At 41.1% G+C, this 19,815-nt stretch overlaps 1 long non-coding RNA gene across 1 annotated transcript; it reads right to left on the bottom strand.

The window, feature by feature from the left end:
* Positions 1–4,365: 4,365 nt before the first annotated feature.
* LOC117520475 lies at positions 4,366–18,797 on the bottom strand. The gene is made up of 3 exons (XR_004563661.1): positions 18,787–18,797; positions 16,831–16,835; positions 4,366–4,555 (listed from the first exon to the last, which is right to left on the bottom strand). It is a non-coding gene; the product is annotated as an uncharacterized LOC117520475 (long non-coding RNA).
* Positions 18,798–19,815: the final 1,018 nt, after the last annotated feature.

Here is a 19,815-nt window from a genome sequence, read left to right as displayed (position 1 = left end):
AGACAGGAAGTCATTACAGGGGTTCTCACCCCGTCGCAGATGGCCATTTAACACATCGCTAGCAACTGCAAATGAACCACGAGAAGCAGCCCTTGACTAGACGCGGCCGACTTTGCACAAATGCTTATCTCTCACTCACCTGCTGTGCTGGGACAGGAGGTGCACATCGACCTTTGCTCAACTTCGTATTTAAATTATTATTTATTTCTATTTGTCGCATGACCCTCACAATATCACTTCACTTGGATCATAGGTACTTGTACACTTGGAATGAAATTTTGTTCTTTATTTCCTTTTATTCCATCATACTCTGCTGAACAGAGATGCTTCACCACGGTTCACCATAACCTGGATACAAGCTTCTCCATTTATTTTCTTTTCCTTTGAGGACGATGGTAGGTGATGCGTGGCAGGCGCTTTTCCTCAAATCTCCTTTTTCCTACCTTGTTGAAATCTGTAATGGCCATATTTTCTCTGTCAAGCCGCTTTAGCCTTTCGGTGCGATCGGAATTTCACCAGTGATAAAACAGATAAAGCCAACTTGACAGGTTAAAAATAAGAAAGCAGTTGTGGCTGACACCCCGGAGACGGCGTTTCGTCTTCCCCGCTCTCTCTTCAACTCTCGCTGCTTTTCTGTTTGCTCTGGTTCTTTGGAATTGCCTCGCTTGTTATTTACTATCTGTACGGTGTAAAATAATAACAGCACTAGCTCTTGAGGACGTTTGGAAGTGCTGAGTGAAGCGATGGAACGCGGCTATTAAGGGGAAGAACTTGACATTCGATGTAAAACCTATTCATTAGTCGTTTCCTATCATTCTGCAACTTTTACTTGACACAAATTCATTTCCCTGGAACAGGAAATTTACCTTTCCCTTATGTAGAGTAAATATATCAGAGAATAGAAGAATATAAGTTTGAAAAATTCGAAGAAGAAGACGCATTGGGTTGGCAAGGCTGTGTGTCTAAATCACGGCTTGGAATGAACCCTCAGCATGTCGATTGGCTGTCACAGCCACAGATGGAGGACGGCGCCCACAGGAAAAGGATAAACTGTCTGTTAATCGCACAGCAAGGTGTAGGGCTTCTGCTGGCAGACAGGCTCTCCAGAGATGGGGGGGATAGAAAAGGAAAAGGAGTCAAGAGAGAACGGCCAACAGATGAGGCTCCATCTGTGTCGAGTGGCGAGCGGAGACAAAACAAGCGCTGAGGTGTGTCCGTGGTCTCATGCCTCTTGTGGCTTTACATCTCTCAAGCAACACATAAGTGCATTTTGATGTCGACCCTTGAAAAATGGAGCAGAGCCCACTTCTGTAATGATGTGTGTCAGGATGAGTGGCATCAACGTGTGTGTTTGGGGGGGGGGGTTATATCACAGTGTGATTGGTGCAGCGATCAGGCCCCATATAGGTGACTGAGATATCAAGTGATTTGCTTGTAGCACTTAAAGAGAGTAACTGAATTCTAAATCATGGAAATTAAAGGGATTTGGAGTAGAGTAAGGTACTCTGCAAATATTGATGCATGCTTGAATTTAGTGGTACGTTTACCAAATTGACAGGCTGAGCCCACATCTTTGACATTTACATAAAGATCCAAGTGTTAGATGTCACATTTCCAGAAATTACAGGATTTCCATATCTGATAATACAGTACAGCTATATATGGCTTATTGCACCCACAGCCATCAACAGTTGGTGTGTGTGGGTGGGGTGGGGGGTGGGGGGCTTAGTGGTAGTAAAGAAATTACCCCCTCTTGTCCATGAGACTCATAAGCGCAACTCCCCCTAAATTTGTACATAGATTTCAATGAAACTCCACAAAGTGCTAGTACACCATATGAAGATGTGCATGAAGGAAACTCCTTCTGGTCTAATGTCTTTAAAGAGTGACGACTGGACTTTTGTGCTGATTTGATGCATCATGTCATGAAGATTTTGTGAGTGCAGCTCCACCAGTTCACACATTCCGATGAACGTTCTCACAATGGAAGCACACCATAAGAAAAAGGAAACTAATTCTGGTCCGGCATCTTCAAAAGCAGATAACTGAAATTTATGTTTTTTGTGATGCATCATATGATGTTGACTTCATATCAGCTCCTCTGAAACTAGTTTATGGATTTCGATGAAACATCACACAGTTCTGTGAGTGACAGTTTCTTGGATAAAAAGGCACAAGGGTGTAGCCTACCATTTGAGAGACAAATTTGAGACAGGACGGCCCCGATGCCGGATGCGTCCACGTTGACCAAGAACTGCCGGGCGGGATCTGGGAGGAGCAGCACAGGGGCTGCATTGAAGCAATTCTTTAGCATCCAAAATGTCCCATCGCACACAGAGGACCAGTCAAACGGCCTGTGGGAAGAGGCGAGATTATGCAAAGGAGAAACCACTGGTCTCACATAAGACATTATTGACTAGGTTTTGAAAAACCACAGGAGCATTAGTTAGACCAAAGGGCATTACCAAATACTCATAATATCTGGAGGGCGTGTTAAACGCTGTCTTTCATTCATCCCCCTCCTGTATTCTCACTAAATTACCCAGTTTCATGAATACTCTTACGCCATCTAACAATTCGAATGCTGAGGCTATCAGAGGGAGGGGTACCGGTTCCTTACCATAATGTCATTGAGCACCCTGTAATTTTTGCAGGCACGAATGGTCTTATCCATCTTCTCCACAGAGAAATTCCAGCATCAGCTGGGAAGGAGGATGGATGGATATGTCCCATGGCGAGGGCCTCCTGGGTGTAGTTGGTTATGGCCTGGCATTCTGGCGCAGGCAGTGAGTACAGTTTGCCTCTAGGGAGACTGGTTCCTGGGTGCAAGTCAATGGCACAGTCATAACTTCAGTGTGGAGCCAAAGATCTGGCATTTAGCTTACTGAAGATCTGAGCTAGATCATGATAGTACCCTGGAACGCCGGTGAGGTTAGAACTGGTGGTCCCGGATGGTTAACAAAGCATGTATTAGCACAGTTTGGACTCAAATAATTTATTTGACCTACATTCCAATCAAAATTTAGGTTGTGTTGCCTGAGCCAGGGATGCTACAAAATAGCCGGGTGACTCATATTATCGAAGCCATGAAAGCAAATATTTTCAGAATGGTTATGAGGCACAGTCAACTGAACTGATTGGATCTGGTGCCAAAATCATCCCAGAGAACTGCCAGCTACAGCGTTCGTCTCCACAGGGTGTGGGAGGCAATATAACTTAAGATGCAGGTTCCTAACAAGAGAGAAATTCAGTAGATCAGCATCTGAATCTGAGTCAATAAATACAGGTGCCATCACAGAGAAATGTTTGGACGTTAAATTAGCTTTTATGATGTTCTGGGCTGAATCAGAAATGACTGAATTTTGACTCACCCATACAGCAGGCTTATTTTGAGCGGAGGCACCCCTGACCTGGTGACTTAATATCATGTGACCTAAATGGCCGCGGTATTAGCACTGTCCCTCTTCCTGATGACGGCAATACTCCTCCACAGAAAGACAAGTGCGTCCCAGCTGCATAGGTTCTTCAGTGTCACCTCTGGAGGGACTAGGGCTGGACCAGGTTGAACAAGTGGGATGAAGGCTGTGGCCGGACATCCTGTAAATGGTAAATGGACTGCATTTATATAGCGCTTTTCCATCTGCATCAGACGTTAAAAGCACTTTACACATTATCACTCACATTCACCCCGATGTGAGGCTGCTGCCATGCAAGACACCCACCACACACCGGGAGCAACTAGGACATTAAGGACCTTGCCCAAGGGCCCTTAGTGATTTTTCAGTCAGGCTGGGACGTGAAACAATGATCCTCTGGTCTCAAGCCCAACACTTTAACCACTAGACCATCACCTCCCCCACAACAGACAAGGCAGCTGTGGTCTGGTAGCTCGAGCCTTTAGCCTAGGAGTGGACATCAGCTGGTAACAGACTAGGAAGCTATTGTGTGGTAGTTCTAGCCCAGGGGTGGCCAAGTTCGGTCCTCGAGAGCCACATTCCTGACACTCTTAGTCGTCTCCCTGCTCCAACACACCTGAATCCAATGAAAGACGCGTTAGCAGACTTTTAATGAGCCTTTCATTGGATTCAGGTGTGTTGGAGCAGGGAGACAACTAAGAGTGTCAGGAATGTGGCTCTCAAGGACTGAACTTGGCCACCCCTGTTCTAGCCTTTAGCTTACGAGCGGACACTAGCAAGTAATGGACGAGGTAGCGGAGGTCTGATAGCTTTAGGCTTTAGCCTATGAGCAGACTCTAGCAAGTAACAGACTTGGCAACTGTGGTCTGGCAGCTCAAGCCTTTAGCCTAGGATTTAGCCCACCTCTCTTCCCTCTCCTCCTTGGAAGTTCCGTGAATAGCTCCGTCGGCTTTGTCGCTCACGTGTATCCAGAGCTGCCATCTCTTGTCGGCTGGAATTAACTTGGTTCAGTTGTTTGAAGAAGTCCAAGTCCAGCAAGCTGAGTTTTGGCAGAGTGTGGGCTCTGCCGATGTCCAGATGTTGGTCTGGACTGTGTGGTAACACTGCACAGACTAGCTGTACGTTTTAAAGGCACAATCCTGTGGCTTTGAGAGCAGGTTTCTCTCTGTTGTCTGTCCAACATTCTCCTTTCCACCTTGATTGACAGCACAATAAGCGCATCCAGATCTTCAGGGAGGTCTATGCAATTAGCTGATCCTTGATGTTGTCAGTGAGTCCTTAGGAAAAACATCAGCCAGAGCTGCTATTTTCCATTCACTCTTGGCTGCCACTGCAAATGTCTAAGGCATAGTCTGACACCTTACAAGTTTCATCAGTGACCGTGCCGCCTTTCAAAACTGAGAAGAAACAGACTGTCGGCTCCATTCAGCTGTAGCCCAGGCTGCTGCACATCCAGTCAGGTGAGATATCATAAATGCCAGAAACATCAATGACATCAGTTCAAAGTGAAACTCACACTGTGTGATAAAAGGCCTGACATCTCTGGACTCCCCGGAAAAAACATTACAGATGGGAAAGCTGATTACACATAATGGAGTGCAAAACTGGAGCGGGCTGCTCTGCCGATGAACCCGGAAGCGGGCTTGTGGTTTTTTTGGCTTGTGTTGCTGAAAGAGAGTGACTGTCCAATCTGTCATTCAAGCTGTCTGACCTGAGAGCTTAACGATGACATCACAGAATCTTGTTGTTTTGCCAGTTCACTGAAACCAGCACATAGTGTGGTGGCTTGTCCTCTTGCTGTGCCAACTGTTGACTGTGCACGTGTACTGTCAAACGAAATGGCTCTGAGTCAGCTGTGTCCATGTTTGCCCAGATAGTTCTATTCGAGTCTGTAACACAAAATTGCTGGACACAAATGCTGAGCTCAGACTTTCAAAAGGTTTTACTGAGGATACTTGTAGGGTCCAGTACACAAGAAGGCAGTCAATCAGCAAGGTAACCAATACATGAGATGAAAGGCAGGATTCAGAAAACAGACAGAGTCAAAAAACACAGTGGGGGATACACTAGACAATAACACTGAGGACAGGCTGGAAGTGAAGGCAGTAAAGCACATTGATCTGGCAAGAGAGAAAAAAAATGGTTACATACATGAAATGATGAGTAGGAGATGAGAGGCAGGTATGAGAGAAAGATCCAGAAATGGGCATGGAAAACAAGAGGGAACACCCAACCCCCAGCACCAAAGTGAAAGACACGATAAAGCAGTGACAAAAACCCCAAACAGAAAATAAAAGGCAAAAACACATCAACAATACCAGTCCTGACACTACAGTTCTGTTACTGTGTTTGATATGGTGAATCATCGTATTCTACTTTATAGGTTGGAGAACCATTTTGTGGATTACTGGGAATGTCCTTGCATGGTTGACATCTTACCTAATCAATCACTCTCATTGCGTTCTATAAAACAACACTACCTCTAACCTTGGTGACATGAAAAATGAGGTTCCATAGGGGTCTGTATTAGGCCCCCTGCTTTTCTCCTTTTTATTTAGCACCCCTTGGGCACATACTGCAGCATTATGGGGTTACTTTTCATTGCTTCACTGATGACACTCAGTTGTACGAGGTCTGTCCAAAAAGTATCAGACCTTTTTATTTTTTCAAAAACCATATGGATTTGAATCATGTGTGCTTGCATGAGCCAACCTTGAACCTTCATGCGCATGCGTGAGTTTTTTTCACGCCCGTCGGTTGCATCATTCGCCTGTGAGCAGGCTTTGTGTGAGCACTGGTCCTTCCCCCTCGTTGGGTTTTCATTGCGAGGAAAATGTCTGAATGATTTGGAGCTTTGCTGCATCAAATTTTTCCAGAAACTGTGAGAGACAGCCAGGTGGAAACCATTCGGAAGATTCAGACGGCTTTCGGTGAGGATAGTCTGGGCGTCACACAGATTAAGGAGCATTACAACCGGATTAAAGACGGCGCACAATGGCGGAGGGTGCGCCGTGCTCTGAGCGGCGATCGACAGGCTGAAACAACCAGATCATTTCCAAAGTGAACTCTGTGTTGATCCAGGACCTCGTCTGACTACCAAAGAAATTGCAGAAGAGGTGGACATCAGCACTTTTTCGGCACATTCCACTGTTACAGGAGATTCTGTAATGAAAGACGTGCGGAAGTTGGAAGTCTCACAGGACATGTTGTGACATGTCCAGCTCTTACACAATTCCTTGGATACTCACTCGACTGAAAAGCCACCGAAAGCCATCTGAATCTTCCGAATGGTTTCCACCTGCTGTCTCTCAGTTTCTGGAAAAATTTGATTCAGCGCTGCTCCAATCATTCAGACATTTTCCTCGCAATGAAAATCCAACGAGGGGGGAGGACCAGTGCTCACGCAAAGCCTACTCACAGGCGAATGACGCAACCGACAGGCGTAAAAAAACTCACACATGCGCATGAAGGTTCAAGGTTGGCTCATGCAAGCACACGTGATTCAAATCCATAAGGTTTTTGAAAAAAATAAAAAGGTCTGATACTTTTTGGACAGACCTCGTACATGCCATAACTGCTGTAATCTCATACACAAAGTCTTTAGAGGATTGCCTTGTGTCAGTAAAAAGCTGGATGTCCACCAATGTCTTACTTTTAAACTCGGACAAGACAGAAATGATGGTGCTTGATTCAGCGAGACATTGACATCAGTTTGACCAGCGAACGCTTAACCAAGGCTTGTGTGTCATACATCACACTGAAAAAGTGAGGACCCTTGGGGTGATTTTTGGTCCCACACTGTCCTTTGACCAACACATTAGGGATATCACAAGGACTACTTTCTTCAACCTGAGAAATGTAGTGAAAATTGATCCCATCTTGTTTGTAGCTAATGCAGACACTCTGATCTATGTATTTGTCTCTTCTAGACTGGGCTACTGCAATGTTCTATTCTCTGGTTTACGGCAGTCCAGCATTAGGGGTCTCCAGTTTGTTCAAAATGCTGCTGCCAGAGTTTTGACAAGAAGCAGAAAGTTAGACTGCATTGCAACAATTTTGGCAACACTTCTAGCTTCCTGTCTAGCTTCCTGTCCTGGTGAGATCAGATTTTAAGGTTCTCCTATTAACCTATAAAATTATACATGGACGAGCACCTCCCAATCTACCTGACATAATTACACCCTTCGTACCGGCCCAGGCTCTGCATTCTCAGGTCACAGCACTACTTTGTGTCCCTAGGGTGAATAAAAATTCTAAGGGCCACAGAGCCTTCTCTTACCATGCCCCTGTTTACGGAATTATGTCCCGACAGAGGTAAAATAGTCAAATTCTGTACAGACATTTAAGTCCAGACTGAAAACGCATTTCTTCTCCCTCTCGTATGGCTAGCTTACTGACATAGTATGATTTGAACTATGCTTCTTATCCCTTTAACTCATCTTATTAGCAACAGAACATGTCATGGCCTCACTTCATCTAAATTCTGGGTCTGTTAGTGAAGCTCAGGGCTAGCTGCCGGCAAACACCTTAGTATGGTCTCTGGTTCCCTGTCGATTTACTGCTGGTGAACTCATCCCTTAGGTGTAGTTATTTCTGGCTGACTGTTTCTGCTTTTTTCCTCTCTGTTTGAGGCACTGATGACATCACACAAGACTAATGGCTGCGCACCACAGGGCACTGGATTGACCATGGGATGCCCTGGCTGAAGCTGGCACAGTACACTGCAGTCTGCTTTTGGAATGTAACAGGATGAGGTGATGGATGGATGCTGGCCACCTATTCCAGGGTGCTATATGCTCCCCTGCCAATGACTGCATGCTTATATCAATAATGCAATCTGTTTTGATGCTATTCTGTTTTTTTCTGTTTCATTTTTCTTCAGCTTGGTAAAAGCTGAATAAATATGGTCACGTATACAAGTGGCGGAAATGTCATTGAACTGTCTGATATCTGGGTTTACACTCCAGGAGAGACTTTGAGTGGAGTTGCTCCTTCCTTGCATCGAATGGAACCAGCTGAGGTGGCTCAGGCAACTGGTGAGGATACTCCCTGGTTGTCTCCATCAGGAGGTCTTACAGGTAAGTCCAACTGGGAGATCGAGAACATACTGGAGGGATTGTGTTTCCCAGCTGACTTGGGAATGCCTCTGGATCCCTCAGTAAATGTAACAGAACTTGGCTGAGTATAGAGACATGTGGGATGAGATGGTAGGTCTACTGCCACCATGACCCAGATAATCGGCAGAAAATGAATGAATGAATGAATGAATGAATTTCAAAAAGACCGTTGATATAATACTCCTCTAAGTTGATGGTTGGCCTTCCAACAGTCATAATGTAAAATGCGTCTGGAAATATCCAGATGGATTTCTCACTTAATCCAAACACAAATACTTGTCAGACTTCACTGTTATTCCTACAGCCTGTTTTGAGTTATATGGCTTTTCTGGTTGAGATAGTTTTGATAAATGTGCTTAAATTGAAATAAGAAATTGGTTGTTTAGAACAATAAATAGATTATAAAACTAACAACCTTTGTTGAAATTTGTTATTGTTTCTCACAAAAGGAGTGAAAAAGAACCAGATGCTGAAACCTACATTTCAAGCACCAGCTAATACACCCCACCCCCCCCACCCCAGCCAATAATAATAATATAATAATAATTTCACTGAGGTAATAGTATCCTTGGTGGCGACAGTACGGACTACATTAATCTGCCATTTTACCTCAATGACCTTGGCTTTTACCCAAGTGACTGACCTGTGGCTGACCTTGCCCAGGCAATTCTGGAATCCACCAAAGCATATACCACATTTATTGTAATTTGGGTGGAAAAGCAATTATTGTTTGACTGTGACCTTTGCCAAAAGGAATTCTTGAAGAGCAGTTTTGAGATCAACGTTCACTGATATACCAAGTTTGGTAGAAATCAACAAAATGCCAGGGAGGAGTTGGTCAACAAACAGACATGCAGGGATGACCTAAGCCCCAGTGATTGACTTTTGATAACTTTGACCTTGCTGCCCAATTTAAGAACCCACCTCCATGTGTGTCAAGTGTAGTGCAAACTGGAGAGATAAACTGAAATTTTGACCATTGATCCCAATACCTTTGACTCAAATGATTGACTTGATAATTTTGATCTTGCTGGGCAATTCTGAAGCCTATTCCCATGTGATTTTGAAATCAAAACACAAACTGGGGCCAAAAATGGCAATGGGACACTGGCTTGATACAGAATGTAATTGTCAGGTTTTGGCCAGATTCAGGTTTCAATTCCATTTTTCCTCCTTTCTTTTCATCACCATCAGCTCCTGCTTTGTTTTATTAGTTGGTTATTTTCATCAGGTGGTTCTATGTTCCATTTTGCTTTGCCACTTTGTTTCTTTGTTACTTTCATACTTTGGCCATTGTTCAGTTCCATTCTAGTTTGTTCTGCCAGGTTGTTTTGATTATCATTTACCTATCATCTGTTTATTTTTGCTGTTCTCATTTCTGTTGTTTTCTGTTGTACTTTAATATCGGGCTTTGCTTTCTGTTAATTTGTCAGTTTCTGCTTAGTTTTGCTTTAGTACTGATTTTCTATTTTCTGATCAGTTCTCATATAGTTTTTCTCTTGTACTTATTATATCATGGTTCGCTTTTAGTCCTCAAGTTCATGCCTCAAGTCCTGTTCATAGTAGTATTCTATTCTGTTATTACATCTGTTCTCAGCTTTCCCTCATTCCCTTTTTATTAGGTTCACTAAAGACCCCTGCCATTATGTCTTCGTCTCTCACTTATATCTGATTATGTTCTGACTTCACATCACTGCATCTGCCTCGTGTCTTGTCTCTCACTTTGATTCAGTCTGTTTAGTGTTTCCATTCACTCACACTCTTGGCACCTGTTCTCGCATCTTGGTATCTGACATCACTCCACTTTGTGCAGTCCCTTCCCCAACATCTTGCCCATGTATACTCTTTGTCCACTAGCCACACCCCTTTCTGGATTGTTCTCACATGCACCTAGTTAACCCCTGCCTTATTTAAACACCTCCCAGCCAGTTTGTTGTCTTTGCATACATTCCAGCTTTCTCTATTCAGTCCTGATTTTTGCCTTGTCATGTACTGTGTTTTTTGCTCTGTTCTCCTTGACCATGCCACTTGCTTCCTCTCCAGTGACTTTGTTTGCTTGTGCCACTGAACCCTGCTCGTCCATAACTGCATATCTGCCTGACTCTTATTGTACCTCTGCTCGGCTGACTGATCACATGTGTACCGTACCAGAGCCTGGAATAAAGACCATGATTTCTCTCACACCTAAGCCTAGTCTGGGAGTCTGCTTTGCAGGTCCAGCCGCTTGGGGTGTCGGGCAGCCACCTGCCCTGAAAGCAATCATGGTCATGAGCTAATTGGCTACACAATGTATTATATTTTCCAGACTATATGTCACATCTGGTTAAAATTACATCAGGAACAGGAAAAAGATGTCACAAAATTATAAAACAAATTTACTTTTAAAATGTGGTGCTTCATCCAACAAGAAGCAAAATTTATTTAAACTGAGAATTTATAACATAAAAACTGCATTAGCAAGCAGAAACTAATGGGCCAATTTATGAGGCACAAAAATCTGAGTAAAATACTTCCTGCCGCTAACATAAAACATCAATGATGAGCTTAATATCTGAGCAAAATGTAAACCAGCTTTATAAAACCACTATACATAAAAAAAAAAAAAAATACTTAGCCTTACCTTAGTCTGGCCTTCCTCCTTGTTGTACTTCTGGCTATCCAAAAAAGTAAATACAGGTCAAGTACAGAGTGATATGAAGGTTATCCTCTCTTTATTCAAGAGTGTTTGAGGGGTATTACCGCTCTCTATTCAAGAACACGATCTTTCAGTTTGAGAGCATGACTAATCGGCATGTCTTCCTTATTCACAGCTTTTTCTTCTCTTTTCAGCAGTTGACATCCATCTTAATTGTGTATTATTTGTACTTTCCACACCAAAGCTTAGGTCATACAGAGCTTGATCTAGATCAGTATATAGGAGTAGTTTGTCATGCATATAGACACTGCTGTCTTGTGGGTATAGACAATACTATATTTTTTGACATATTAAAAAAAGAAAAAGTGCAACACAGTTTGGAAAATATAGCAATTGTTATGGACAAGCTAAAATCACAAACACGAAATTACTTCTTTTTGCCACTAGACGCAGAAAACCTCTTTCGGTATCTAGTAGCAATGTGTCTAAGAGGATGCATGTGGAGATAAATGGATGCATGTTTACCTCATTAAATGTAAAGAAAGCCAGCTGCTAACCTTAGCCACACTGTCATCCGGTTGCACCTGCCTCCAAGGCACTGGTGGATCTAACCCCCCACCCTCTCCCTCCCTGCCTTGAGCTGCAACCAAAAATGAAATGGTTATGTTACAACTTGCCAGCCTAAAGTTTAACCCTCTGGGGTCCATGGTATAATTGACTATTTTGAATACTTTTGGTTTTACTTACATAATTTTCCTTAATAACTGTTTACTTTGCTTTGTTTGATGTGATTTTTTTTCAACACAACCTGTGCGACTTTACAGTTTCTTTCATTTTTACTTAATGTCACACAATGACCCAAAATTCATACAAAACAGAAAATCCAAATAGAAAAACATGTTTTTTTTTAACTGTGAAAACAGAAACATGTCTAACAAGCCATTTTTTATAAATTAGAATGCAAATATAAAATGTAAATTTCAAAAAACATGTTCAAATGTTGCAAACAACAAAGTTATATACAACAATTTACATTAAAATGCAGGAAATCCAACTATTTACAAAACAATAACATGCCACACAAATTATTTGTGCCACTCAAAAAACAATTCCTGTCCAACACAAAACAGAGTGCACACAGTCCTGACTCACAAGAGGAGTGTCACTCCTCCTGTTGTCCACCTGGAGGCAGTGCTGGCATGTTAGTCTGTCTTTGGTGGTGTTTGGTGGCACATTTGTAGGGCTAGTTCTGCTCTGAAGAATTTTTTTATGTATCATCCATTTCACTCACACACACACACACACACACACACACACACACACACACACACACACACACACACACACACACACACACACACACACACACACACAACCGCTTAGTCCAATTTAGGGTCCTGGGGGGCTGGAGCCTAACCCAGCAGTCATCGAGCGTGAGGCAGGGTACACCCAGGACAGGATGCCAGTCTGTCACAGGGCCAGAAACAAACACATTCACAACCACTCGCACATCTATGGACAATTTAAATATTCCAATCCACCTAACTAACCTGCATGTCTTTGGATGTGGGAGGAAACCAGAGCACCCGGAGGAAACCCACGCAAACATGGGGAGAACATGCAAACTCCACACAGAAAGGCCACAGGTGGGAATTGAACCCATGACCTACTTGCTGTGAGGCAACAGTGCAAACCGCTAAGCCACCGTGCTGCCATCATCCATTTTAACTTGTTTATAAAATTATAGCAATTCTTTGTTCCAAATCTCCAAAGTACATCCTTGAATTGCCTGAGATTGCAGGAAAATGCATCCTTAATTTAAAAATCTTCTGCGTGGCATGCTCCAGCACCCCACAATCAACCCCCCCATTCTAAGAAACCTAGATCTGCCCCTGCAACGCGATTTCTGATAAGGGGCTTGGTCTCACAGAATCCTGCTCATCGCTGTGTTCTAAATCAATACCATAATTAGTTTTTGTCCAGGGGGAAAACATGAACACTAAAGCATCAGGAAACAGAGCTCAGGTTGAAAAATACTGGCATACCCCTTTAAATTACTCGTCCTGCATTTTTGTTGTTTTATATGCCCAATGAATTATTTATCAGTAATCTGTAAGAGCTTTAAGAAAGGGACAAGTTCAACAAACTGTTCCAACATTGATGATTGCGAGGCAGCAGCTTTAGCAAATGCATACATCAAACAGGGAAGGTAGAGGGGCTGTAGCATTATCGGCAGGGAGCAAATATTCGCGGCCAACATCTGAGATGATATTCAATTAAGATGAAGGTCACCTTTTTTTAGTCAGGATGGCCTGGCCTAAAAAAAAAAAAAATCAGCTATTTAAAATGAGATCCTAATATCCACACATCAGTGAGCTTAGGACTTAACAGACCTCTCAGTACTGCCATGCTTGTCTTTTGATGGTGGACAAAGGTGTCAGAATTTCCCTGTTCTTCCAGCAGTCAGTGAAAAGATCCTCCCATAGTCACACAATACATAATCTTCAAGTATGATCAACATACTGTATGTCAGAACTAATCTAGTGATGAAATCCAAAGTTGTAGCTGAAAGCTGAACGTATACTGTACAGCACACCGAGCTTTGCCAGCTGGCACAACAGTAAAAGTCATCAGCTCACACTGCATCAAGATTATGACACAAGATTTTTCAGCAAACTGCCACCTGTTCTTATAAACAGCTGCATACAGATGTCCAAGTTGTAACGAACACATTTAAATGAATGTGCGAGCAAACTAGCACCTGTATGAAAGTTTGTCTGTTATTTTTTGTGCTTTTTTGCTTGATTCCCTGCACATTTAACAGCGTATGGTTTGTACAGTGGCAGCTGATGGTCTTGGCTGATGGAATTTTATAGCTTACATCATAAAATTTAACAATTTATTTATATATAAATTCAAATATGTAAAATGGTTATAACAGTCCCTAGTTGAAGAAACATTTCTCAATTTATATATCTATTACATACAGTATTTTATGATGACACAATTACATTATAACACAAGTATATTATTAATGTTTTAAAAAAAATCATAAAAAAATTCAAGGAGCACATAGAACCTTTATTATTAAACATACATAACAGAGCCTGACTGTTTCATGACATCGTCCTTTATTGTTCCATGCAAATGTTATGTTAAAGATTGGCCAGCAGATGGTGCCATATCTAATTTTATCAAAAGTTTCGAAACACTGAACCATTACTTCATATTGATTCAGTGGTTCAAAACGCTTCAGTTTCTCCTTCACTAATTTTCATCAAAAAATACATTAACAACCATTAATTATTACTACATCAGACTTAAAATCATGACTACTTTGATGTTCTGTTGCAAACCAGGATGCTAACATGCGATGACCTTTAAACGCTAACTTACTGAAGAACAAAGCGGAGAGTAACTCACCTGGATCTTCTCACACAATGTCTAATCCAGCACTTGATGCCTGCTTCTCTGTGAATGTTCCTGGCATCCAAATCACAAGTTTTGTCCATTTCTATCGACTTTGTGCAAATTTTGACTAATTTTGTATGGCTGTGGTACAAGTTTTTTTTTTTTTTTTTGGTAGCACTGATATCTATAACCCAGTCTCACGGCAAGTCATGATTCAGCAGCATGAAATATACATTAATCTATTGATTCGTGATATTGTGATGAAAAACGGCTTATTTTTGTCACGGCAGCACAAATTTATTCTAATTCATTCCATGATGGCTGCACAAAATTAAAAGTGAAGTGGGGGGTTAGGTGGGTATGGTTAGAGTTGGTGGTAGGAGTAGGGTTAGTAATAGTGAGTTTAAAAAAGTCACAAAAATTTGACTCATTTTGTGATGGGTGCACGAAAGAAACAAACAAAAAAAACAAAACAAAACAAAACAAACAAACAAAAAAACATGAGACTGGGCTGGATATCTAATGTGTGCCTTTATAGCTCATGCAAAAAACACTTTGGCATAAATTTAAAATGCATAAATACACAAAAATGTGCAAATGAATTCCCACATGCTTAGATCTCAAAATAGCTGTCAAAACGGGATTCAGCCTTTTGACTGATTGTCCAATCATGTGGAGGTTCAGCATCCAGGCCCACCTACAGCTACATTTCACCCCAGAGATGCTGAGCATCCGGGGCGGGACAAAATTGTGTCATTTATTAGAGGTGGGCAATACCGGGAATTTTGGTAATTTTGGTATTGATATTAGGATATTATTGATCTGCCCACCTCTATCATTTATCCAGTGCTCGGCTTCTACAGGCAAATGCAATGACCACATACCGTTAAAGATGAGAAGTTAACAAAATAGAGTCAGTCAATTTGTGATAAGTAGCTGATTCTGAACAAACTCTTCTTCAAGACGAATGTGTTCAAATGCATTTGTAATCAATGACATGTTAACAAACCATTTAATTGTTTGGCTTTTTAGGGGAAGCTGAGCTTCCCTGGCAGTCTTAGAGAAATTGCATCTGGGTGTGTATAACAAAAATGTCCATCGCAGCCAAAATTGAATTTCATGAAAAAGTTCAATATTGTGGTCAGTTATTTCAGTAAGTGAAATTTTTACATATTCGACTCATTACATATAAACTAAAATCTTTCCAGCATTTATTTTTATTTTAATTTCAGCTCCAAAAAAATAAAGAAAAATAACATTAAAAAATATTAGAATATTTAACTTCAAGAATGACTAATTCCCTATATATGCAGTAGATCACTAGCAATCTCTCAGTCTGCTTCAGTACACACAACCACAGTAATGGGGAAGACAACTTGACAGTTGTCCAGAAGACACTCATTGACACCCGCCTCATGGAGGGTAAGCCACAGAAGGTCATTGGTCAAAGTGCTGGCTGTTCTCAGAGTGCTGTACCAATGCATATTCATGGAAAGTTGACTGGAAGGGGAAAGGTGTGGTCGGAAAACAGGTACAAGCAACAGGGATGAACTGCAACCTTGATGAGACTGATTCAAGAACTTGAGGTAGCTTCACAAGGAACTGACTAAGGCGGGAATCAGTGCATCAAACACCACCATGCCAGACTATACAGGAAATACACAACAAATGTTGTATTCTTACTGTCAAGCCACTCCTGAACCAATGTCAGAAGTGTCTTAGCTGGACTAAAGATCAAAGAACTGGACCATAGCTGAGTCGTCCAAAGGCCTCTTTTTGACCGAAAGTAAATTTTGCATTTGCTTTGGAAATCAAGATCAAAGAGTCTTGAGGTAGACTGGAGAGCCACAGAATCCAAGTACCTTATGGATTCTCTGTGTGAAATTTTGCGATACATTTTCTTTTTTTTTTCTTAGATGTAGGCCATAATTATCAAAATAAAAATGAAGAAAAGACACTCAATGTATAATCTTCAGATATAATCAACATACTCTATGTCAGATCTAATCCAGAAATTAAATCAAAAGTTGTACCTGAAATCTGAAGCTGTACCGTACACCACACTGAGCCTTGCCAGCTGACAGGACAGTAAAAGACATCAGCTCACGTTGCATCAAGATTACATCACAAGATTTGTTGACAAACCGCCACCTGTTCTTATAGACAGCTGAACGGAGATGTCCAGGCTGTAACATAAAAATAAATGTGTGAGAAAACTAGCAGTCGTATGCCAGAACACAGAACTGAAAACTCACCCTCTGCACTTTTAACATTTTAACAGCATAGGATATCGATTTTGTCGGCCATCAACAGTCACACACGTCATATTAACATAATCTTAATAAATAATCGTACAGCCCACACCCATAAATTTGGTATCTCAGGAGAGTTTTATATCTACAAAAGTGTATTTTGTGAGAAATACAATTCCTCAAAAGGGAGATGAAGCTAATCATAAGGATATTATTGATAGTAGGTGTGGGCATCAACCTTCTTGCATGGGTTCCCTTTGGGATTGAAAGACCTCAGCACTTATAATTTTAAGAGAGACACAATGACAACAATTTTTGGAACACTTTGCACCTCTGCAAATACAATCTTTGCTTTGACCCTGCAGAATAAATTAAGTTATCCATCATCACAGCTGATATAACTAGGAGTTTCTCCCAAATTCCAAACCAGACCTGCTTCTGTGGGCATAAGTCATGAGGAAAAAAAAAAAAAGGAATCTCACAGTTTCCAGTGGATGCAGTCTTTTATTTTCATAAAATGTCACCAAAGCATCCAACTGAAGCAGGAAATGATTCAGGTGTTTTAAGATGCCAAGAACAATAAGATGCCACACAAATTATTTGTGTCACTCAAAAACAATTCCTGTCCAACACAAGACAGAGTGCACACAGTCCTGGCCCACAGGAGGACTGTCACTCCTGTTGTTCACCCGGAGGCAGTGTTGGCATTTTAGTCTGTCTTTTATGGAGTTAAAATTGTCTCATTAATATTTGTAAATGCATGCAGGGTGATCTACAAATAATCATTGATTTGCAAATGTGTTCAGATATCCGCAAATGCAAATTTCATATTTGTAACTTGTAAATTGGTATTTGCAAATAATGGTGTATTTGCAAATATAAAACTTAATTTGTAAAAAAAAAAAAATTACATTTGTAAAACTGGAAATTGTATTTGTGAATTGAGTTTCAGCATTTGTGGATCGCTTTCCTCTGCGACGTCATTTTGAGACATTCTTTTCACGAACACAGATCCACAAACAAATGCCGATGGATTCACAAATGCACACTGGCACTAGATGGCAGTGTGGTTCCATTAATTGATGTGGCAAGCTCAATCCGCGGATTTCATCATGGGAAAGGGGGCCGCTGCTTCCTACTGGCGAGCCATAGGGCCACCATCTTAGAAGGGGCACCCGCTCCGCTCAGTGTCATCTATTTGACAGGCGCAATGAAGTGTCAGTGCGTTTAATCAATCATAACTTGCTGTATACAAAATGGATTTTCACAATTTTTTTTTTGTTTCAAATGCATGCAATGCATGTAGCCATGAGGCAGGGCACATGGTTCAATGTATGTAATTTTAATATTTATAGTGGGTTAAAAGTAATATATTCTGATATACCTATAGGGTGCATTGCCTTAATTTTTTGCATTTCAGAATATTGAAGTAAATTGTGATATGAATTCAATTGACTATATATACACTCAATAACATTTTTGTAATCCTTACTTTGTTTTCTAATCAAATAAAAAAAGAAAATGTAGACCTCACACTCCAGAATGAAATACTTAGACCATTTATAGTAAGAGTGCCAACATTTCTCAGACAACCCATTCGGCATTGTCCTAAAGTGGGAAATGTATTTAGTATTATAGACAAATCATTCAAACTCACATGCAATGAAGATAGAGAGATAGACAGACAGACATATACACACACACACACACACACACACACACACACACACACACACACACACACACACACACACACACATACATACATACATACATATATATATATATATATATATATATATATATATATATATAGCACATTTTTAACACTAAAGCCCACACCTACTCTTTGGAGGTAAACCGGGAAGCTGAAGATGGATGGAATAACACCATCCCGCAGTCAGACAATCTGACCTGTCCTGTCGAAATCATCATTCTTAAAGTGTTCACTGCACAACACAGAAGAATCATTTGCAGTGAATCCTTCTCTCCTTACTGCTACTTCCCATGTCTTCCGGACATCTTTGTCTTTGGGAAACCTTCAAAACAAAAATGGCCAATTTTGGAGAGCCTACAAAAAACACTGTAGAAATGTTTACTTATTTACTTCCTCCTACTTTCTTCAACAAAACTCCTATTTTAATGCATATCTACAGATAATGAACCAAAGCTGCTGAAAATTGTGAGTAAACTTGTTTTGCAAACTATTCTACAATCAGATATTCTGTTTTCAGGATTTTTAAGGATGTAAGTGGCTGGGTTTGAGACACGAGAGGTAACATATACTGTTTTAGAGTGAAATAATTAGCTACATGTGAATAATGCAGTCTCTGCCACCTGTGTAAAATTAGCTGATCATTGTTATACCAGTAATATTTATTTTATTTCGACAGGAGCATTATTTCGTCAGTTGTAATATAGCTGTTATGTCTCAGTTAGCCTCCGGCACTAAACTATAGTTACTTACTGTACAACATTGTACAGTAAGTAATATTCTATTCACAAAATACAATAATAATGTTCAATCTTACTTGTGAAAAGTAATCCCCCCATCCCTGCTGCCAATAGTCCACCTATGTGAATAAAAATAGGCCGCACAGTGGGCAGGCATCTTCTGTGACTTTGTGGACTTGTTTTGTTTACAATAGGACTAATTGGTAGGACTCCCCTTCCAAGATGGCGGCCGCATTTCTTGCGCCACAGCAACCAATGCGGGGTCTATTCATATATATGCCTGTGCTAACACCCCCGCCACTGCCATCTAGTGGATAGCCAGTGTACATTTGTGAATCCGTCGGCATTTGTTTGTGGATCTGTGTTCGCGAAAAGAATGTCTCAAAATGACGTCGCAGAGGAAAGCGATCCACAAATGCTGAAACTCAATTCACAAATACAATTTCCAGTTTTACAAATGTATTTTTTTTTTTTTTTACAAATTAAGTTTTATATTTGCAAATACATTATTTGCAAAGACCAATTTACAA

Source organism: Thalassophryne amazonica, chromosome 1, assembly GCF_902500255.1.
Source record: "Thalassophryne amazonica chromosome 1, fThaAma1.1, whole genome shotgun sequence".
NCBI classification, from domain to species: domain Eukaryota; kingdom Metazoa; phylum Chordata; class Actinopteri; order Batrachoidiformes; family Batrachoididae; genus Thalassophryne; species Thalassophryne amazonica.
Note: the sequence above shows the minus strand (reverse complement) of the source record. Positions and strands in the feature narration are given on the sequence as shown.